We start from the raw sequence: 24,823 nt of genomic DNA, 5'->3' as shown, positions 1-24,823 counted from the left end.
ATCTTCTTATCCTCCTCAGGTTTTCCTTACATCAAACAAGAACGTGCAAATTTGTATTTTCCACCCATTGTTAGTGTTTCTGCCCTCTGGGACCAAGCAGAAAAAGAAAACCTGAAATTTCTTGGGAAAGACATAGAAAACATAATGGCCTTCAGTGAGGGGAAGTAGAAAGCACACAGTACCTTGACAGTATTTCCACTTCCCTTTTGGATAGCTCTATTTGAATATGTCTAATTTCTCTTTTTTCCTGAAAGACCTTCACATCCTTGAAGATATCTATCATTCTTGGATCTTTTCTCCCCAAGTCTTGTCTTCTATGTACTACACTTTCCTAGCTCCTTTAATTTAGCATCCCATGACATGAACTCAAAGACTTTTGACAACTAAGGTTAAGAGGGAAAAAAACACTGGGTTGGGAAAAGAAATCCATAATTGACCCACCTCTTTGGGCCTTAATTTTCACATCTGTTAAATAAGGAGATTTCTAATGAGCCTCAAGCTTTAACCTTAAATGACTCCGCCTAGAAATTAAATAACCAGAACTCCACAGTTTCTGTTTTTCTGAAAAAAATTGATTTATAGCACACAGAAAACTCTTTTACTTGGAAACTGGATAAGCAGGTGGCTGCAATTTATATCAATTAAATTGTGGACCTGTTGCTGGGACTTGAGATTTTTTTTTTCCTTAATTATGTCTTTTTAACCAAACTGCTGACGGCTGAGTATTTGCCCTGTTTGGCTTGTTCATGTCCATCCTTCCTTTGCCTTAATCTCTTTGAGCTGCAACGAAAAATTTACTCCTCATCTACCAGAAACTTCATGAGCAAGAATTAATGCAGTGTTTCCTTTTATTTAAAAACAAGTCAAGTAGAGTAGCTCATGGAAATTCTGGAAAAGGACAAATTATGATTCCATATTGTGGTCTTGTGTAATTTTCTCCTGCCAGACCCTGAGCTATCATTACAATCAAAATGCTTTCTCCTGGAAAATAGAGAGCAAATTTAAAACCTTGAAATAGCCATTGGATGGCAGCAGATAGGAGATTAGTCAAGATGCTAATGCTGAGCTGGAGCTACGTAGGTTCGTCTGAATAATTACAGATCTTGGCAAGGTAGGTCTATTTTTCAGAGGGTTAAGACTTGAAACATCTCTTCCTCCTACTAGGAAGAGAGAATGGGATTTGAGAGATATTGATGCTTCTCAGTGTCCTTGGTAACCACTGAGTGTTTGCAAAAGTTGTTATGGCAACAGAGGGACTGAATAAACAGGGCTAGCTGCAGGTCTATAGGCATCAACACTGGGTGTCTCTGTCTTCACTCATAGGATACTCTCTACTGACCTTGCCACTGCTGCCCAAATGATCCAACAAAGTAAGAGAATAAATAAATGTAGGCTCTTTTTGATCTAGGGGTTCTCTGTGGGGGTGAGAGTGAGAGTAAGGAGATATGACTAAGCCAAGTCAATGACCAAGAAATACTTGCAACATTAGTACAAAGCCCTTATGTGGAACATCTCAATTGACTACGGTTGAGTCCTCTAGAATGTGTGTGGTGTGATATCATGGTTTGAGAACAGAGTGAGAAGTCAGGAGGGCCTGAGTTCAAATCTGCCCCCACTCTAATAGCATAAGTTACCAGCATACAACCTCTATGAACCACAGTTTGCTTATCTGAAATTAAGGTCAATAATATGTCACTCAGCCTTTCAATACTCCCAGGCAACTTTCCAAGACAACATAAAATGGAGAGAAGTAGTTGATAAAATTAGAAGTTAGGGTTTCCGAAGCTCTTACATATATTGCCACCTTTGATCCTCTCAACAATCCTTGGAGGTAGGTGTTATTGTATTATCATTCCCATCTTACAATGAGGAAATTAAGGCAGGCAGAGGTTAAATGACTTGCCCAAGGTCACAAGCTAGCAAGTGACTGAAGCAGGATTCAAACTCAGCTCTCCCTGACTCTATGTCTAGGGTGCATTGAACAACCAGCTGACCTAGGTTGATGATCTACATTGTTCCAGGGAGAGGAGTTCCTCACTTATGAAATAACAATAATAATACGTATCTATTTGTTCAATGAGTTTTAAGGTTTGTAAGGCATTTTACACATATTATGTCATTTGATCCTTACAAAATTTCTGCTACCTAATAGGTAGGTGCTATTATATACGCATATATACATGAATATATGCACCCATAAAGACAAATATATACTATGTGTGTGCGTACATACATGTGCCTATAGCATCCATATACTTGTGCACATATGTATATATGTGTGGTTATTATAATCATATTATATATTCATTTATAGATATGTAAATATGAGCTTGCACACATATCTGTAATACCTACTTCAGAGATGTGGTTAGAGCAGTTTCTGTTAGGGTCCCTGCACCATAGGCCAGGCTGGTTTTTCCCAAGACTTTTCTCCATGCAGCTGAGGCTGTTTTTTTTCCTTGAAAGGTACTGAAACCACACTTGAGACTTAACTGACTTCAGGAGCTAAAGCTCAAAACACTGGTATGACTTGCTGGAAGTTGACTATAGTAGCTGGCACAAAGAGGAGTTGGGGAAAGGCTGATTCCCCTGGCTTCTGGTCACCAAAGCAGGGAAGCTATATGATGCTGTGGCAACTCTTGAAGAACATCCTTTTCATGCTCTGACCAATCAAACCACCCTTTTAAAATTGCTAGATGGTTTACGAGTGTCTCATTTCATTTCAGTCCAAAGCCTGAATCACCAGACTGGCCCGGTCTATCTATAACCAGAGGGATGTTCTGAGCTCAGAGGAAGAGCATACATGTGAAGGGATTGTGACTGTTAGAGTTAACTCTTAGACCTGTTAATGACATAGTATGGTATAGGAGAATTGAAAAGACCTTAGAATTCTAGCTCTTGTATTTTTACTTGTGTGATCTCAGGCAGAATCTCTGTCAGGAGGTGAGTGGGCTGCTTAATTATATGTCTTCTGGAATCATATTTGGTCACTGGATTGAACAGGTTTTAAGTTTTTCAAAGTTGTTAGTTTTAACAACGTTACTGCAATAGTTCACATTGTCTTCCTGGTTCTACTTGCTTTACTCTGGATCAGTTCATACAAGTCATCCCAGATTTTTCAGAAACTTTTGTCCCCTTTATGTGAGAAAGTCAGAACTGCTTCTTAGAATCACAAGATGTCAGATCTTGGAGTCCTAAATCTTCAGAAACTTCATACAAACCTTCCTTTTTATAGAAGTAGAAACAAAGAATCCAGCAAATACTCATGGCTAATTATTGTCAATGGGCATCTACATAGCATACTGGATTGAACCCCAGGACTGGAGTCAGGAAGACCTAAGTTCAAATCCAGCCTCAGACACTTACTAACTGTGTGACCCTGGGCAAGTCACTTAACCCTGTTTGCCCCAGTTTCCTCTTTTGTAAGATAGCAAGTCACTTTGGGGCCTTTGCCAAGAAAACTCCAAATAGGGTCACAAAGAGTTAGACATGACTAAATGACTGAACAACAACAGAACTGCTCAAGGATCCAGGTGTCCTGACTCATTGGTCCAGGGTTCTCTTCATGACTCCATGTCATGCCTCACTTCAACACACATGGCTTCATCCTTTAGGGCACTGCATAGTGTCTATGAATAGAAGAGGAAATGTCAAGGTGAATTCAGCTGAATCAGGCTACCAAGACAACAGGAAAATAAAAGAAGATGGCTGGCACTGCTTGAGAAACAATAACCTATCAATGACGGTACCATTTCTTCCCTCATTCCAAATGTTTCTGAGGTTACTAATGTTTTTTTTCTCCAACTGAGCATCAGCCTAGATTCTGTAGAATGTATTTTCAGGTAGAAAGCTGATGGTTTTTAAATGGGATACAACTGGGATGCCCAGGAGTCTTCTTGCTCCCTCAGGCAAGTAAGGAATAAGAATCCTGATACTGGAACCTCTAAGGAATTAATTACTTTGCCAGGGTGTAAACTGCTTTTACTCCTTTGGAGGCATAAAAAGGAGATTTTCTCCAGTGAGCTCGGACTGTCTTTTAAATACAGAAGCCCAATGCTAGCTCTCCTGTATCCAGGGTCAAGCACAATTCCAATGTCAGGTACAGACCAGTCCATTCAAATTCAGGTTCTGCCCCAGGTACCCAACATCTGGACTGCTATTGCCTACTGCTCTGGGGCATCCCTGCCTCCACACTCTCTCCTCTCTTCTCCTGACAAAAAAAAGCCAAAGGCAAAGTTCTGTTTACATAACTTTGTGCAAAAATATGTTCCTTATAATTTAGTTAAGTTAAGTGGTGTTTAAAATGCACTAGGCAACTTAGCTATTTTAATATAATTCTATGCTGAATCATTTTGCAGAGGGAAGGATCTTTTAGTAAACCAGGAGAAGGGGAGCACCCTTTCATTAATGCCATTGATTAAAGGTGAGTTTTCATTTATCATAAGATTCTAGCATGTGGAGGGACGTTGAAGGTCATGTCATCTAAGCCTCTCATTTAATAGGTGAGTAAACCAAGAACAAGAGCTGAAATGACTTAGCTAAGGTCAGACTGCTAACAAGTGTCAGAAGTGAGATCTCTCATGGAAGAGAATCATGATATCAACCTCTTGGTCTGTTCTAAATTAAATATCCCCAATATTTTCAATGAATGGATCACAAGTCATGGTTTATGAGTAACTCATGTAACCTCTCTGTGACTCAGTTCCTTCTCCTATAAAATGAAAAGGCTAAATTTGATTGCCTCTATGATACCTTCTAAAGCTAAAGCTATGTCTTAAATCACTTCCGCTCTCTGTGCTTCAGATACTACATCTGTAAAATTAGAGGGTTAGACTCAAGTGCATTTAAATCTCTTTTGACTCTGAATTTGTGATCCTATGATGTCATCTCATCTCTCTGTGCTTCAGTTGTCTCATTTGTAAAAGGAAAGAGTTAGATTCAAAAATTTTTTCCAGCTTTAAAACTATGATCTCATGAATTTCTCTATGCCTCAATTTCCACATCTGTTAAATGAGGAAGCTAAACTAGTTTTCTATTACTTTTCTAAGTTATCTTCCAGCTCACTATCTGAAGATGTTGAAGCCTTCTGATAGCATGGTCCCAAGTCTCCTCCTCCACATCTTCCCCTACATTCTGTCCTGCCACCTATACCTCAGCCAAGTTACCCTCCCTTTCCTTCAACAGCCACTCCCGTGATTCTCTCTAGCTTGCCCTGTCTGCCTGTGGACAGGCCCCTTCTGCCTGTTAAGCCATCAATCTCATTTCATTCAAAACCCATCTCCCAACTCCTGTAGAAAGTCTGCTCTCATTAATCTGGGGGAGGCAGAGGGAGAGAAAGTGGTTAGCAATTACCTAGCTTTCTTTGCAAGAGGATCCTCTGGCTTCCCATAAAGCTAGAACATGAGGAAAAAGCACAGTTAAGCCAAAAGGAAAAGGAAGATAACCTGTGGGAACACATTCAGCCCCACCAAGATCATGGCCTTAGAATCTGACCACCATCACGTCCAATTCTACACCCTTGAATTAGACACTGCTCCTAGCACTTTGCTGATATCCAAGCATGAAAAGACAATCTGGTTTTTATGGTGCAGTTAAAAGCAATTGAAGATTGTAAATACTTTTTATTTAGTGAATGTAAATTTGTTATAATGTAAATCCAATTTTACATTTAACATATTTTCTCTCATACAGGACCCCAGTCACTTAGTAGATTGGTAAGACAATTCACAGGATTATCAAGGATGATAAGGGAGCTGATGGATGCCTGCACTCTGCCCTGCTCAGGCTACATTTGCAGTATTACATTCACTTCTAGGCACCACATTTTGGGGAGGAAATTGTTAAAATGAATTTATTTTTTCTCTTTGTATTCTTTATAAATTATACATGTCCATGTTGTCTCTTATTAGAATGTTACCAATTATGACTGTTTCATTCATTGTATTTGTATTTCCCTCACCCAGGATGGTGCCTGGCCCATAATTGGTGTTTAATAAATAGTTAGTGATCGTCTGACTGATTGGTTTGTTATAGGATTCTTCTTCAGATACAGATCAGATTATGTGGCTACTGAATTTTCTCCCAACTTTGATTCTGTGTCCATAGATGACCATCTATATGTCACTTTAGCTTTTGACAGACCGTGCCTTTCTAGGAAATGTCAGTCCTAGCTAGCCACATCATTAATCACAAGAGTATACGTCAGGCAAGGAAAGCAGAGGAGTAAAACATGTATTAGTCTTGGAATCAAGAATTTTGGGTTCACTGAAGTACAATGAGAAGGCCCATGTTTTAGAAAGAACATTGGCCTTTGGGTCAGAGAATCTGGTTTCAAATTTTAAAAAAGGCAAATGTATGACCTTAGCAAAGTCAAGTCAATAAGCTTTCATTGAAGTCATTATACTAAGTACTGAAAGACATTTTATGTCCCTGGACTTCAGCTTCCTCATCTGTAAAATGAGTTGAGCCAGATGGCCTCTGAGGTCCCTTCCAACTCCAAATCTAGGACACCATGATTCACCTTGAACTTGCAAGCTGTATGAGCAGGGGCAATTGACTTCTCTCAGAGGTTCTTATGCGTAAAATCAGCAACCCTAATGCTTGTACCAGGTTGTTCTGCAGAGATGCCTTTATAAACCTTGAAGTGTCATACAAACATCATCTAATAGTTTTCTCATCCTCAATGAGTTCTTACAAAGTCTCCTTACTTCATGTCATATTTATCTCTCTAGCTCTGTCTTTGGGACAGCTAGGTGGTGCCATAGTGCACAGAGTGTCTGGCCTTGAGGCAGGAGGACTCATCTTCCTGAGTTTAAATCTGGCTTCAGACACTTACCAGTTCTGTGACTCTAGGCAAGTCATTTAACCATGTTCTTCTCACCTGTAAAATAAACTGGAGAAGGAGATGGCAAAAAACATTTATCTTTTCCAAGAAAAACTTAAACGGGGTCACAAAGAGTCGGACGTGACTGAACAACAACAATTCCTCTCCTTGCCATTTTGCTCTTCCTCCCTCTTTTACTTCCTTCCTCCCTCCCTCCCTTCCTTCCTTCCTTCCTTCCTTCCTTCCTTCCTTCCTTCCCTCCTTCCTTCCTTCCTTTCTTCTTTCCTTCCTTCCCTCCTTCCTTCCTTCCTTCCTTTCTTCTTTCCTTCCTCCCTTCCTTCCTTCCTCCCTTCTTCGCTTCTTTTCTTCCTTCCTCTCTTTCTTCCTTTCTTTCCTTCTTCTTTTCTTTCTTTCTTTACTTTTGGTCTTCTTTGCAAGACTGGACCTTTATCAATCCTCATAGGAAACACTATGTAACATTAGAAACTATGGGATTCAACCTCTGTATTTTACAGATGAGAAAAATTGAGTCCTAAGGAAGTTATTAAGGAAAGAGAAAGTAACCAACCATTACCCAGTCATTTGAGTCTAGACAGTATGTATATCCTCAGCTTCCTGAAGATGGAATGTAATGACTCAGGTTACTGAAAGTAGGAGCTGTTCACCATTGGCCTGGTTTCTAATGGGAGAGTTTCTTGGAGACATTGATAAACGTGTTACAACTCACTCTGTTCCATTGGAAGCTTTTTTCTCTTGCAATGTGTCATAACTTCTATCCCTCAGGAGAAATAAATATAATAATAATGAAAAAGACAGAAATAGGTGGGGATGGTAATCTTTTCCCCCCTCCAGGACCATCTGGCCCATTATGTAATTGGAACAAGTTATCACTTGTTTGTACTAGGATCTAATTTAGAAAAGAAATGTCTTACCTCCCCTAACCATACCACAGAGCTGAGTTCTATTGCCAGTGTTTTAGGATGCTGACTTCAATGAGAAAACTTTTTTTTAGATTTAGAAGTGGGTGGTACTAGTGAGACAAGTAGCTTTAAGAAGAATAACTTCAGAATAGAAGACACTCATAGAATAGAAAGTGCCACAGGAAACAGGAAACTTCTTTAGTCCAACTGTCTCATTTTACATTGCCTAGGAGATGGCAATGTTATTTTCCATATCCTACAGAGAGGAATTGGTCAACTCAAGGGGACCCATCCAGGACTCAACTGAAATAATATATGTAGAAGACTTTGAAAAAAAACAAGGGCAAAGGTGACTGATGGACAGCCTTGTGCCTCAATATCCTTGAGATGTCAAGAGAAAGTTGGTAAACTAGAGAACTTATGGAATAGCATAGGCAATAGGTTGATGGGAAGGACAGGCATAGATGAGTCATCTTCATCCCTGAAGGGCACATTCACATTGTTAAGATTACAGATCCCACTGATCCCTGTTGCAATCTTGGGAGAGATTTAGAGCCAGAAAGAACATCAAAAACTATATAGCTGAACTTATACTTTTTACATATAAAGAAATGAAGGCACAAAATTATTCTATAAATGCAAATCATAGTAGCACTTACCTCACTGGGTTAATAGGATGTTACCATTAGAGATGAACGAGTATCAAGTCGACTCCTGTTTTGTTTTGTTTTGTTTTGTTTTGCTTACAGATGAGGAAACTAAGGACCAAAGAATTTATGCAATCAGTTGATCAGTCAGTCAGCAAGCAGACCAGTCACCCTCCCCAAATACCAACCAACTGCCACACATAAAGAAAACATGCCAGAGCCAGTCTGGCTGAAGCAGCAGGACACCCTGAGGGAGAGACAGGATATAGCATGTGCCATACAAGTCAAACTACCACCACCACCTTGAGCACCATCTCCCCTCAGATTCTGATGGAACTGTGCAGGTCCCTGAACCTGAGAGTCTTGGCAACAGCAGTGCTTCCAGCCCAGTCATCATTAGGGGAAGCAACTCCTCTGGAGAAGCAGCCTTGGCAAATACTACTGGATATTTAGATAGCCATAACTATTGATGACTCAACAAAGAAATTTCATCCCACCAAAGTCCTCGTCACTGTCAAAAGGCTCGACATGGGAAACTATATATTTTGATGAATGTATATGACTTTCCCAGCATCACCCAGGAGATAAGACAGAGCTTGGAACTCAGATCCTTCTGAATCAAAATCCAGTGCTCTAGTCGCTATACCCTATTGTAATAAAGAACGAATGAGAAATATAGGCAAACGCTTAAAAGAGCTACAGGCATTTATTATTAAGTATTTACCTAAGCCCCCACAGATGTTAGAGGACAGACAGGATTTGAATTCATATCTCCCGACTCCAAAAACCACTTCCCTTTCTATTTTCATAATGATTTTGGAATAACACTCAGGTTAGGCTTTGTCCTTTCATTGGAAAGAACCCAGTCATTTATAAGAAGCAGCCAACTTCTAGGTAGCCTAGGCTGTAAAATCTTCTTCTTTGTAGATGGAGGTCCATTTGAAGAATGGACCTTGACCTACCAAGATACAAAAGGGAAAAGGCTCTATTTCATTCATCCGTATGCATTCTGTGTTACCAGATCATCTCCTAGAGACGATAAGGACAGCATGATCATCTGTAAGCTTGTGGTACTGGGGCTTGGAATATAGACCAGCTAGTACAGTGAGCCTTGTCTCCTTGAAGCTCAGAGTACCAGGAGGAGGAATACAGGTCAGGGATTCTCACAGACGCTCTACCATTGATTCATAATGTGTGACGTTGAGAAAGGCCTTTCCCTTCTCTTGATCTTAGTTTCCTTCTCTATTAAATGTTAGGGAATTTTTCTAGATCAGAGTTTCTTATCCTGGATCCCACATACCCCTAAAAGTCTCTGAGAGTGATTTCAGGGGGTCTGTAAACTTGAATATTTCCACAAATACATCTTTAACTAATCTTGAACTGAAGTTCAATATTACTTTCTATTAAAAACAAAAACATGATTCTGAGACAGGGTCCCTAGCCTTCATCACATACTCCCAAAAGGCTACAGGATTCCCAAAACAACCATGTGCCCTTGTTTGAGATGATCTCTGAAGGCTTTCTTGACATTCTATGCCCTAAGGTGCCTCTGCACTCTGAATTTCTGTGCTCCTAAGGATCTTTCAGCTTTCGCATTTTTTCTATGAAGTGAAGTGTCCTGGGGGCTACTTTGACTATAAAGAAATGAAATTCAACTAAAAAAAAAAAAAAAAAAAGAACAGCTCTGGCATCAAGGCCCCTGGATTCAAATCTTATCTCTAAAGCAAGCTTCTAATTCAGCAAGTCACTGAAGCTGCCTGGGCATCTGTTGCCTCTGGAAATTGACATTTTGGAATAGAGATCTCTTCAAACTCCCTATCAATGACTCTATGATGCACGGTAGCTACACAAAGACAATACTGCATGTCTATCAAGTGTGCATTTACGGAGGGTTGCTAATGGGCTTTGTATTCTAATGGAGTTCATTGTTGTCTTTTATTATTACCTGTCCAAGATTTCTCTGTCACCCCAACCCCCCCACGCACATACACACATTGTTAGAGAGTCATTCCTTAAAATATTCTTCCTTTAAGGAAGAAAGCAAAGAAGAGGAAAAGGGGGAAGGAAGGAAGGAAGGAAGGAAGGAAGGAAGGAAGGAAGGAAGGAAGGAAGGAAGGAAGGAAGGAAGGAAGGAAGGAAGGAAGGAAGGAAGGATGGAGGAAGGGAGAGAGGAAGGAAGGGAGAAAGGGAGGGAAGGAGGCAGGGAGGGAGGGAGGCATTTGTGAAGTACTTTTCCAACCTTAAATCACTGCCTATATTCTCCTTACTGTCATTATTACCCACAGGAAGGAAGGAAGGAAAGAAAGAAAGAAAAATAAGAGGAAGAAGAGAAAAATCAGCTAATAAAGTCTTGTTTTCATTTAGTTTTGTTAACAGATGATACACTGGCAGAATAAAGCAGAAATCTAATTAAGACCAAAAGGCACCTCTTAAGTCTTCTAACCTACTCCTCACTTTCCAGTGGAGGAAGCTGAATCCCACAGAGGAGAATAAACATGCCTAAAGTCACCCAAGAAGTGAGTAGCAGAGTTGGGATTCCACCCCAATACTCTTGACTTCCAATTCTGTGTTCTTCCTTTGGCATGCTGCCACATCCTAAAGTACTAAGCTGAGGGACTCGATGAGGGCAAAGAACAGATGTGGAAGGTGTAAGAGCCTGGGGATGGGGGAAGGTTGGGAGATTAGGATATGAGAGGGATATTTCAGAGCAAGTAGTGTTTGAGCCAAGCTTATCATTTTAAAAAAAATCTCTCCTAAGAGTAGTGCTTTGTACCAGAAGTCGTAATAAGACCATGATTGATTAAACTCTATTTACCTACTCTAGAAAATGATCCAAGCTAGTTTTTCATCATAACTTATGAAGGATGGATCCAATATTTCCAGAGTCAACAATGAGACATTTGGAATATCTTCCCACCATCAAACATTTTTTGAGTACATTGGGCATCATAAAGTAATATCTGCTAACATGATAACAACTGGTGCTTTTCAAGCCTTTTACATACCTTATCACATTTAATTCTCCAAACAACCCAGGAGAGTAGACAGAGGATTTTTTTTACCTAGATCTGTGATTTGGCCATTGACTTGAATTACCTAGTGTATAAATTCCCTCCACCAAAATAGATCAGTAATTGGCACCAATAACTTAAAGTCAGAAAATTGCAGGGGCACTGAAAGGTTATAGAACACAAAGACATTGTCAGAGTTGGCTCTTGAACCCAGAGCCTCCTAGCCTGCTAGGTGGTGTAGTGGATAGACTGAAGTTCAAATCCAGTTGGATACTTATTAACTTCTGTGACCCTGAAAAAGTCTCTTAGCCTCAGTTTCCTCACCTGTAAAAGGAGGATAATGATAACACCCACCTTTTAGGGTTGTTGTGATGATCTGATGAAAGAACATATGTGAAGTACTTTTACAACTTTAAATCACTACCAATATTCTCCCCACTATTATCATTATTACCCACAATTTCTACTACTCTGGAAACTATCAGAAATTATCCACAATTTCTACTACCAAGGCCAGAAAGTGGAAATGTATGCTTTCATCAAGAAATTAATATTATGTTATTTCCCCCAAACCTCCTGATTGCTTAGAAGACTTTGGGAATGTAAATCCACAGTCATTAATATGAGAAACAAACACCCAAAGTATGTAATATGTAAATCAGGTTTGTAAATTATAAATTGGGAAATTAAACTTGTCAACAGAACCCCAAGCTGAATATTACACAAATACTTCTCCGCTTCATTTTCCCTTTAAGCAATGTATCAGAAATATTAATCTGACAGCCACCCAGTGATTTTGACTTATGCAGAATTCTAAATGTCCCTTTTGTTTCCCAATCAGCTCGTGTGTGACAAAGAGCTCAGCATTTCTATTACCTAGTTATTGATATTTTCATATACAGTAATTTATTTTTCATTTATGTCGTTCCCATTTAAATGATGTCGCTCCATCTTCTTCAAAGTCAGTTTTTCCAACGATGGCTTTTAATACACTTGAAAAAATAACTACTGCTTATCTCACTTAGCACATTGTACTTTGCATGGATAACCCCATTCACTGAGATTCCTGCAAAGGAATCCTAGGGTTTTGGATGGTCAAGTTGGCTTTGTTCTTCCCTTTACAGGTGGGTGTTTTTCACAGGAGAGGCAATGAGGTCTAGTGGAGAAGTGATCAGCTTGGAGACAGGAAGGCTCAAGTCTGGTCTGTGCCATTTATCTGTAAATATATATTATTGAGAAAGAAAGATCTTCAGAGACACTCTAACCCAATCCCTTAATTTCACAGTTTAGGGAATGGTGACCCAACATGATCTGACCCAGTTTACATAGATTGTAAGTAGAAGAGCCTGGATTTGAACACAAATTTTTGACAACAGAGAAGAAAATGGCAAAGAAAACCAAGAACATCCCACAAAGAGTCAGACATGACTGAAAAGCAAATGATAGTCTCTGACTATAAATGCAACTCTCTTTCACGGTATTATTCTATTGACACAACCTTCATTGAGTGAGGGTACCTCTCCAAGCCTCAGGACATTTCCTAGAACTTAGCTACCAAGTCATAGAAAGTTCACAGGTGCGGTGAAAGGTGCCACCCTTGGAATCACAGAAAGTGCATCCTGGTTCTATCATTTAATACCATCTTACAAACATCCATACTGCCATTGAGGACCCCACCATCCTTCCAGTCACAGAGATGTCAAATCTTGGTGTTATCCTGGACAAGTCGCTGTCACTTGTCAACAGTATCCCATCAGCTGTCAATCCCTTCTTTTTTGTCCACAATGTCTCTCAGATCTCACTCACCCTATCACCACCAAGCTCTAGGCAATATTTACCTAATTAATCTCCCCACCTCAAGTCTTTATCCATTTCAAATCATCCTCCACTTGGTAGCCAAAGAGATGTTCCTAAAACACAGGATTAACTATGACCTTCTTCTATTCAGTAAACTCCAATATTACCTCCGCAATAACAAAAACCCCTCCCTTTATCACATAAAGCTCTTCAAAACCTTATCCCTTCCTGTATTTCCACTGCAGGGTCTGACACTTTGAGAGTGCTTAATAAATGTGTGCTGATAGATTGATTGTGATCTAAGATGTGCTCAACTCAATTTCTTCGAAATTGTTTTTAAGTTTTCTCAGCAGTTCCTGTTGTATTGAGAGTTCTTACCTTAACAGTTGGTATCCTTGGGTTGTCAAACACTAGGCTACTAAGTTCCAGTGTTTCTGGGCTTTTCTCACTCAGACTATCTCATTAATCAAATAGTTTTTAATCTTTTTCTCCTTCCCACTAGAAAAAAAAGTTCCATGATATACATGACTGTTCATTCCTCCAAGTGAGAGTTGTAATTGGTTTGTTTCTGAAGTAATCCTTGGTAAATTAATTTAGGTAACATCACCTTTTATACTATATTGGCACAGCCCGACCATAACAGTACCCTACCTGGTAGCCCTTTATATTTCCTTCATGGGTTCCCTCATTCCTTACTTCCCCCTTTCCTCCTTCTCTTCCTTCTTCCTTCTCTCCTTCCTTTCCTTCATTCCTTCTTTCCTTCCTCCTTTCATTCCTTTCTTTATTCCTTCATTCCTCCCTTCCTTCCTTTTTCCCTCTCTCCACTCTTTTTTTCTTCTCTTCTTTCCTCCCTACCTCCCTTCTTTCCTTACTTCCTCCTTCCCTTCCTTTTTTCTTTCTTCCTTTTTCCCTCTCTTTTTTCTTTTCTTCCTTATTTACTTCTCTTCCTTCCTTCCTTTTGCCTTCCTTCCTCTCTTTCTTCCTTTCTTGGTTTTAATTTGCTAGTCCCTATTCTAATCAGGAAGTAGAAGAGAGGCTTGTGGAATTAGGAGAAAGTACAAAATGTACAAAGTCACTGTTTTCTCTTCAAGGTCAAGTGTGTTTTGGACTTCTGGAGGTAGAGAGGAGAGTTATTGGAGTAGAAAATGAGGGAACTCTAGTGAAACCTCCATTAGAAAATAAATAAATATTAAACTACAAGGGGAGAAACTGTTATTGAAATACCTTATTTCAAAATGACCCTTACTGGAAATGGATGTTGGGTAATTGTGGAAAGCTAACTCCCAAGATGTCAGCTCCTAGTTCTAAAACACCAAAAATGCAGAGGAATGGCTTTATGGGAAAGTTGTAGACAGAAAAATATTATGAACATTATCTTCTTCCTCATCATCCAACTTCTTAAGTGGATTTGAGATTTCCCAATTTACAAAATGCTGTCACACATACGTTGTCTGAGCTTTATAACCATCCACTGAGGTAGAAAATGATGGGTGTAGTGAACAGGTAGTCAGAAAACTGGAATCAGTCCTACAGCTATCATTTAAACTGATCAGAAGCAACTCTTTTTATTTATCTGAGTGGAAATTTTATCATGTAAAATGATTGATTTAGGAGAAAATGGGTTTTATTGTTCTGATCCATGACTTCATTGGGTAGGGGCAAAGTTGTACTGGAGTCAGCTTGAAATGACTTGAAAGGACCAATTGTTAAATTTTCAAGGTGAAGAGACACACCTTGAAAATTAGAAAAAAATAAAAATAAAGGTCTCGTTTATTGTTTGATAGCATATATTTAAGAAAATGATGAAGAAAATGTTAATAATGAAAATTAAGCTTCAAAGTGTCCTGGGCATATATTATCTTTCCAGAGAGCTAATTGTTGAATATTTGCCAATATACCACTGAGTAGGGACCTCACAGACTGGAAACTGCCACCATCAATGCAAATCAGTCAGTTTCCCATGACATTAAGAATCTCAGAACTTGAGAGTTAAAAAAGACATCAGCAGTTGTCTGATCCAACCCATCCTTGTACCAAGGGAATCTTCATTATTACAAAACCCCACCATGGCCATCTAACCTTTGCTTGAAGACCCTCAATGAGGACAAAGCTACAAGCTCCCATGGAAACCCATTTTTCTTAGGGTTAGTTCTTATAGTTAGGAAGCTATTTCTGATAGCAAGCTTAAATTAGTCTCTTTGTGACTTCTATCCATTGTTTTTGTTTCTGCCCTTTGGGACCAAACATAACAAATCACCTCCATTTTCCAGATGGAAATCTTTAAAATACTAGTCCTCACTCCAACTCTCAAATGTTCCCAGACCCTTCAATTAATCCTCAAGTGCCATAGACTCAAGACCTTTCCCCATCCCAGTTGCCCTCGTCTGGAAATACCTATGGAGTTTTAGCATGCTGTTTAGAGTCCTGCAAGACCATAATTCCATAACCACACAGCTAATTACATAATTCCATCTTCCATATTTACACAGCCATGATGTCTCACTTACTTGCTTTACTTGCTTCCATATCTTCCTGACTTCAGTTGGTTCTTTACCCATTATTTCACATCTTTTTACTCCTTCATCTATAAAATGGAAATAAAATTGATTTATAGTATCAAGCTCATTGGATTATTGTGAGGTTTCAATAAGAGAAAATGTAGAAGGCACTCTGAACATTCTAAAATGCTATCTCATTGCCCCTATTATTATTATTACCTCTATTTCACAAATGAGGAAGACTGAAGAATGTAAAGAAATTTACACAAGTCACACAGCTGATTAATGGAAGACCATGTTTAGGACCTGGATTACATGACTCCCTCTTTCTATGACACTGTGGTGCTTATCATCACATTGAGACAACCAACAGAATAAAGTGTTTGTACACTGTGATGTGAATGTTTACTTCTGGTGAAAGAGTGAGAGGTAGAAGTGTTTACCCAGAGATTGATGAGTTTAGCTGTTTAAAGAGTTCCCCTAGCTGTGCTGAAGGAACTTGAATTGAAAACACTCTGATCACTCAATTCTTCAAACTATTTACTTCCTACCTACTCTTCTACGCAACTTTAGTCACACACAGAGATGGTCTTACCTTTCATCTTGCCATCACCCACAGATGTACTACCTCTATGTTAAAGAATTCCCATTTCCCCTTTCCTGATCACAGCCTGTATACTTTCTACCTCTCCTTCTGCCTTCTCTTACCAAACTTTACTTTTTTTCTACTCTGTGATTTCTGATCCCTTTAACTCTCAGTTTCCCTCAGACCATTATGCTGGTACTAGCCATCTTGGCCCTGTGGAATTAAACACTGTCTTGTTCTCTTGAATCTCTGTCCCCTATATCATATCACCAATTCTACCCTATCAAGTCTTAGCCTTAGATCACTCCCACCATCTGCCATCTTTTCTCCTATACACATGCTGCTGAAATAAGGTGCAGAACACCATGTAATTATTCTGTCTGCTACAAATGTATGTTAAACGAAATCAAATGGACCCTCACTACTACTAGACAAATTTATACCTGCCTTATCAACTCACCATTCTCTACAGAATCTTTTCCAAACCTTTTCTTCTGTAGACCTCTCATGGCTTCCCCTCCCTGCCCATTCTCTCTGCTAAAAACCTTCTTTCATGTTGTACTGAAAAAAAATGAGGCCATTTGCTAAGAATTCCCTCTTCTACCCTCCTCTTCATTCAATATCACTCAGATTCCTTCTGTCATGATCTCCTCCTTCACCTCTTTCTCACACAAAGGTGGCCCTTCTCCTTAACAAGGCTATACTTTTGCCAACTTTTGCCAGCAATCCCATTCCATTCCATCTCCCCCAACAGATTGTCCTCTTGATGAATCAATTCAACTCTACACTACTCCCCTCTCCTCAATCCCTAGTCCCTGTAATCATATCATCTACACTTAGCTAAGCCTCAGCCTTGGATCACTTCATCTTCACTCTTACACACATGCTGCTGAAGAAAACCATGCAGCCATTCTGACTGCATCCACTATAAATTTGTTACATAACTTCAACTGGGGCCTTATTGCTGCTAGGCAATATCACTCTACCTTCTTTATCAACTCACCATCCCACTCTCCAAGCCAAGAGGCTCTTTCAAATCTTTGCAATCCTCTTCAAACCTTCCATGATTCCTCTTCTGTCATTTTCTCAGTTGAGAACCTTACCTCAGATTTTACAGAAAAAAAAAAATGGAGCCCATTTGTCATTAGCTTCCTCTTCCTCATTTCCTAACACTCAGATGTCTTGCCATTTTCTCTTCTTTCATTTCTGTTTCACATTATGAAGTGAACTTACTTCAGGGCAAACCACTCTCAATCAATCTCATTCCATTCTGTCTTCTCCAACAGATTGCTCCCTTTGTCATTCCCAATTTTCCATTTATTTTCAATCTTTCCCTGTCCTCTGATTCATTTTCTATTGCCTACAACAATGTCCACATCTCCCCTGTCCTTTAAAAAATTCACTGCATCCTTCTACCCCACTAAATATGACCCTGTATCTCCTGATTTTTGTATCTAAACTCCTTGAAAAGGCCATCTACAATTGATGCCTCCACTTTCCCTACCCTCACTCTAATTCCTTACAGGCTATTATCCAACCTTGTCATTCCGTTGGAATTGCTTTCTCCAAAGTTGTTAATGATCTCTTATTTGCCAAACCCAAAGGCCTTTTCTCTCTTCTGTAAATAAGATATATTCATATTTTCTGTTTCTTACATCACCATAGTATCCCATGTATCCCTCCCCCTCTTGTAGAGCCATCCCATGGGACAAATGGAATTTCTTAAAAAAGGAGAAAAAAAAGAAGTTAACACAACTCATCAATGCATTGAAAAAGTCTGAAAATATATTCAATGTGTAACACCTGTGAACTTCCCACCTCCATTAAGAGGTAGGTTTGGGAGTGTCTTCTCATATCTCTTTGTTTTTATTTATTTTTTAAAATATTTTGTTATTTATACTTTAGAGATATTCTCATATCTCTATATTCATTTGATCTTTACGATTTGTTGCATTTGACTTTTTTGGTATTTCATTGCCCTTTACATTCACATTATTTTAATTTATGTGTGTTGTTTTCTTGGCTCTGCTTACTTCATTCTTATTTTATTCCACAAATTAAAAATAAACAGATGAATGAATGGTTTTTTAAAATATATTATAACAATAATAGAGAGGATGAGGGATATAGCTGATTTATATAATGTCTTACTCATAATCTCAGAACCCATGACTCTGGCTTCTGTCCAGGAGACTCTCTCCATTTCTCCTAAACCCACTCCACCCCCAAACATTCTTCTCAACTTCCTGGAATTCTCATCTACAGTTTCATTGGTAAAAGGAATTCCCAGTGTCATCATCTGGTCTGTAATATATGGTTTTAGAGAGTTTCCTGGTACACATTGACTTGGCTAGGATTACATAGCTATCATGTCTCAAAGTCACAACTTGAATACAGAACTTCCTGACTCCAGTTCTTTATCCACAATGCCTATTAAGACATAGAGTCACAGGCTTATCCTCATTTCATTCCTAGTGATTTGGTGATTCAGTCTCTTCTTAAGATCTCCAGTGATAGTGAAGACACCACCTCCTGTGGCATCTCGTTTCAATCCCAGACATGTCTCTTTGTTAGGATTTCTCTTTCTTTCCTATTGAACCTAAATTTGTCTCTTTGCTTTTTCTTCATGATTAATAGATTAATGCTGGGTGGATGTGAAGGATATTTTCACTGAACTATCTACTAAGATTTGAGGCAACCTAAAAGAGAAAAGGAGGAGAGGAGAGGAGGGAAAGGGAGGATAGGAGAGAAGAGAGGAAAAGAGTAGAGGGGAGGGTAAATGAGGGGAGAAGAGGGGAGAGAAGGGGAGAGAAGGAGAAGAAGGAGACACAGAGACAGAAGCAAACATAGACATAGGGAGACACAGATGGAAAGAGACAAGCAGAGTAAAAGAAAGAGGGAAGTAGGGAAAGAGGAAGAGACAGGCAGACAGAATGACAAAAAAACTAGACAAAGATAGAGATATGGAAAGATAGAAGATGAAAGGGTATGAGAAGAGAGAAAAAAGAGGAGGAGGGGTTGGTGAAAGATAAGAGGGAAAGAAAGGAGAGAGAAAGGACAGGAGAAAGTGAGGATGGGAGAAAGAGAAGGGAGGAAGGGAGGTAGAAAGAAGGATGGGGCAAGTAAGAGAGCTATCTCAAATGATGCAGGTTGGCAGCTGCCAAGATCATGGGCTCTGAGATGTACAGCAGTGTGAATACTGGGAGAAAAATCCACATGTTAGTTGCAAAACAAATCTTTAAACCTTCTGTGACAGCTGCTGTCCCTGGCTGAGATGTGACACATTGGAAGGGAAATAAAATGATATTTCTCATATTGTTGGGTTATTCAGATTCAGTGACTTCATCTCTACCTTTCCTCCTGGAAAAAATAAATTATAAACACGTGCGCACACACACACACACACACACACACACACACTTAAGATTTGGAAAAACAGGTAGAGAGAGGTTCCTGGGAATGCTGACTCAGTGACCTTTGATGAAGTTAATGGAGAGTCCTTTCCAGTGGAGCCTTAATAAAGGGAGTCTGCAGTCTATTTATAGTACAGGTAATGAATGTCTAGCTTCAGGAGTACTGTCAAAAGCAAGGCCACAACAAGGTAGTGCAGGAGTGAGGACTATTAGTACTTCCAGAATGTGACAGGTTCTCAGTAAGGAGAGCTCCTCCTTGGCCTTAGGTCTTCACCCCCTAGACCCTAGAGAAAACAAGCAAATAAGCATTGTTTCCCTATCAACTGGGCCTCATTCATTCACTCACTTGGTATGTGCTAAGTGTCAGGAAAGGCAGTGGTAATAGATGAATAAAATTGCCTTTTCTTTCAATAAGCTTATATTCTCCTGTGGATGAGTAATTTTCACAAAATTAACATTTATTAAATATCTACCATATGCAAAGAACTGTACAAAGACAAAACAAAAGAAAAAAGTGCTTAGTACTCTAATAAGTCTGTGATTATGATGAGGAAATCCTCACCAAGATTGTCGATCCCGACACATCCATGACTGCCTATCTCATATGGCTCTCATCCCTCTCATAACTTCACCACTGGAGATCCACTCACCATTCTGGAAGCCTTTCTTGACTTCTGCTTCATTCATGAGGGTGCCAGTGGGCAATCTGCCTGTCCACCCATCATCCTCACCCTTGATATGTTACCTGCCCATCTTTTCTTTCTATCATTCATTTTCTTAATGCTACTTTTTACTCCTCACTCATTGGTTATGTGTTGCTACCTACTCACACCCACATTTGTTTCTGTCTCATCAGTTAGCATCCCTCCAATTCAAATTTTATGGTGCAAACCTAAGGGGTTGCTAAGGTGATGGCACATATAGAGAACCAGTCAGGAAGACGTGAGTTCAAGTCTGGCTTCAGATACCAGCTATATGACCCTGCCTCAGCTTCCCCATACCTAAAATGAGGATAATAACATCTATCTCATAGAGTCATTGTGAAAGTCAGATGTAACAATATATGTAAAGTGCTTTTCAAACCTGAGTGTTTACATACATACACACATACACACATACATACATACTAACTGTTAATATTATTGTGTTACAGACACCTCATACACAACACCTGGTGAGTGAAGAGTTCTAAGGTACTTTTGTTTCTTCCCATGTTCATGAGCGACTGAGTTCCTCTTTCTCTCTGTAAATTATCATAAATCTACTTGTCCATTTAAATGGCAGCCCTGGAGATTATGACCTGATTTTCCTTTCCTTTTTTCATAAAGCTATGCACATAGAAGATACTTCATAAATTCTTGTTGGATTAGATTGTGTTGAGAAGGCTGTAGATATGGCTTCCCTAGATGTTGATAAAACATTTGACACACATTTTGATTTGATATCAGGAAAAAATTATGAATTATTATAACTATCCCAAAATGGAATGGATTGCTTCTGGGGTGGGAAATTTCATCTCACTGAAGGTCTTCAAGAAAAAGCTGATGACCATGTGTTGGTCATATTATTAAAAGTCTTCTTTGTTAGATAAAAGGCAGTCTAGACAGCCACTACATTTTGCTCCAACTTCCAAATTGCATGATGATTCACTTTGGAGAAAGCGTTCACAAATGAGTAGAGATTTCAAACCAAGGACTCAAAAAGAATTAATAATACTTTCAAGGAGTCTTGAACTTCTTTGCCCAGCAATTAATTCTTGGACAGTATGCTGGAGGATTTATACCTTTGGTACATGCTTGTGTAATATGGATCTATTATGAACTATAACTTCTGATATTACCTTCCTACATCCTATATATTAGTTTCCATTTATAGCTTAGTTTATAAAATGTATTGCACTTTAAAGAATAGGGAGGTTGTACAAGATGATCTAAGGTCCCTTTTAACTTTGGGATTCAATAACTTACTTGAAAGTTCCTGTAATTCATACCTTTTATGGATTTTGTTCTCCTTTCCCATAATGGTTCAAAATAGTGAGGTCTGACAATATTAAAAATTAACTACCACTTTCAAGTTCCAGTGGTTTCTCCATTAACCATTAATCTTGATTTTTCACCATTTTGAAAAAGTCATGAAAAATTAACCAGGTCAAAGAATTTCCAAATTGCCAGGGACCTTGGAAGTCATTTAGTCCAACTTGAAACTGAGTTAAGATTTCCTCTGACATCTCTGACAAGGGGCCATTCTGCTTCTACTTGAAGACTTTTAGTGAGAAGAGATCCATTACCTATTGAGGTAGCCCATTTGACATTCAGATGATTCTCATACTTAGGAAATTTCTGCCTTTCCCTCCCTTTTATAGAATTGAGCTGCTCCTGTCTTCAACTTTCTAGCTGTATCCTCTGTTGTCAAGCAGAATAAGCCTAAGTCTTGGGTATGCAGGAAAATGTTTAACAACTGGCTCTCCAGGGGAAAACATAAACATGACACACTTTTAATCCTATACCCCAAGAGATTAAAAAAAGAAGGAAAGGACATAGATAGATAGATAGATAGATAGATAGATAGATAGATAGATAGATATACATATATGCACACATAAGTATGTGTCCATATTTATACACGTGTGTATAGGTATACACATATATGTGTATATACATATGTGTATATGTGTGTGCACATGCATATTCACACATAACACAACACTATATATAGATGCTCTTTTTGTGGTGGCAAAGATCTGGAAATTCAGAGAGTACTCATCTACTGGAGAATGATCAAATTATAGTATGTGAATATACGATTATATCATGTGCTAAAAGGACAACTTTAAGCTCACAGAACTCACAGTCTAAGGGAAGAGACAACATGTAAATAAACTACATACATACAAGGTATAGATGGTAGCTAGGTGGCACAATGGATAGAGCACTGGGCCTGGAGTCAGAAAAATCTGAGTTTGAATTCAACCTCAGACACTTACTAGGTGTGTGACTCCAAGCAATTCACTTAAACCTACTGGTCTCAGTTTCCTCATCTGTAAAATGAACTGGAGAAGAAAATGGCAAACCACTCTAATATCTTTGTCAAGAAAATCCCAAGTGGGGTCATGGAGAGTCAGACATGATTGAAATGACTGAACTACATGCATGATAAAGACAGGATAAATTAGACATAATCACAGAAGGAAGACACTTAGATTGAAAAGGACTAGGAAAAGCAAGATTTTAGTTGAGACTTTAAAGAAGCCAAAGTAATCAAGGGGCAGAGGGGAGGAGAGAAAGAGAGCTCCAGCCATGAGAAATAGTGAAAATGCCCAGTTAGGAGACAGAGAGTTTTGTTCAAAGAACAGTCAGGAGGTCAGAGTCACTGGATTTCAGAGTACATGGAGGGAAGTAAGGTATAATGAGACAAGAAAGGTAAGAAAGAGACAAGTTGTGAAGTGTCTTGAAAGCCAGAGGATTTTATCTTTGATCCTGGAGGTTACAGGGACTCATATGAGTTTTTTGAATAGGAGGTTACAATAAAGATGAAAAATTCATAGAAACTTGGAAAGTTTCATATGAGCTGATGCAAAGTGAAATAATCAGAACCAAGAGAATAATTTAAAAAACCACAATATGTTGGTTTGTGTGTTATTTAATGGTGCTAAGTGATGACAGAGCTCCCTCACATCAATGTGATTATCAGTCCTAGCTTTAGAAAACTACTAATGAAACCTCTCAGAGCAACAGGACAGTGCAGTGGATAAAGGACCAGGCTTTGAATCAAGGACACATAAGTTCAAATCTGGTCCAAGATGCTTGCTACTTATGTTATTCCAGGCAAATCACTTAACCTTGATTTCCTCAGTTTCCTCATTATAAAATGAGATGGAGAAGAAAATGGCAAACCACTCCAGTATCTTTGCCAAGAAAATCCCAAATGAGGTCTTGAAGAGTTGGACACAACTCAAAATGACTGAACAACAGCAATAAAATGAAACATCTCAGTAGAGAAATAATGGATTATAGTAAAAAAGGAATATTCGGATGCAATGTTTCTGTTTGTTTAAATGTATTTTCTTTATTACAAGGGAGGGTTCTCTGCGGAAGGGCAGATATTGGGAAATGTAAAAAAAGAAAAACAGACAGAAGTAATATTTTTAAAAGTATTTTTAAGTGCTTAAAACCCTAGTACATTAGGTTATTGTAAAACTAGGTCTAGAAAATACTTCTATTTAAGCTGTAAATGAATAAACTGAACTTTTTGGTCAGTCTTACAGAAATCAAATCATTAATATGATGGCTGTAATCAAACCTTGGTTAGGTCATGCCTATTTGTGCATTCAGAAAAGTCCTACACTGTGTTAGCTGAGTCTAAGGTACACTCTTCAGTGTATAAGATCACAGCAACTTCGAAAAACTCCAATAATCATGTGCTATTAAAAAGTCAACATTAACATCAGCTCATTACATAAGTGATATGTGCAATTATCATGCCACTTACCAGAATAATTGGTACTGAGCTACTTGGTCCTCTAGTAGGTTAGTGTCATAATCACAGATGATATATGACAAGAAAAACAAGGCAATGTTATAAGAGTTATTCAGGTTTCAATTTGATACTTGAAATTGCAAAAATAAGGCAAATCAGTTTATCCAAACACTAACTCATTCAGACAGCTATAACTTTAGGAAATGGTGCTGTACAGCAGAGAGAGGACTGATTCGTGAGACAGAGATGCATGGACTCAAATCTTGGTTCCACTACTAATTACAATTAATTTTCTTTCACTTTGCTCCTCAGACGGTGCCTTGTTTCTCCACTGGAGACCACAATCCAAAGGTCTGAAGCCTTTCAGGACCAGAATGCTCACCCTGTCCCATTTCATCATCTTCACATATCCCAGGAGGCTCCATTCATGACTCAGTTTACTTTCCCATCTTTCCACCTGCTTCTTTGTAGTCATTCATGTCCTTCCCACCATCACTATATCTTCCATTTCTATAATCAAAAGAAAATCAATATTGCCAATGGTACTGGAAAAGGTACAATTTATGGCCAATTTACCATCCATGTAACTTTCTGAACCATAATACCCCTCCCCAATTGCCACTAACCTATATCTATTACTTAGTTCTACATA

General features: G+C 38.8%; 1 long non-coding RNA gene across 2 annotated transcripts; it reads left to right on the top strand.

Annotated features, from left to right (window-relative positions):
* Nucleotides 1–1,254: 1,254 nt before the first annotated feature.
* LOC140499381 (uncharacterized) lies at nt 1,255–13,472 on the top strand. 2 transcript variants are annotated; one of them, XR_011965425.1, is made up of 5 exons: nt 1,255–1,370; nt 8,493–10,229; nt 10,755–10,906; nt 12,526–12,602; nt 12,687–13,472. It is a non-coding gene; the product is annotated as an uncharacterized lncRNA (long non-coding RNA). The 2 variants fall into 2 exon arrangements; XR_011965424.1 differs by having other exon boundaries at nt 12,526–13,472.
* Nucleotides 13,473–24,823: the final 11,351 nt, after the last annotated feature.

This window comes from Notamacropus eugenii, chromosome 4, assembly GCF_028372415.1.
Source record: "Notamacropus eugenii isolate mMacEug1 chromosome 4, mMacEug1.pri_v2, whole genome shotgun sequence".
In the NCBI taxonomy this organism is placed as follows: Eukaryota; Metazoa; Chordata; class Mammalia; order Diprotodontia; family Macropodidae; genus Notamacropus; species Notamacropus eugenii.
Note: the sequence above shows the minus strand (reverse complement) of the source record. Positions and strands in the feature narration are given on the sequence as shown.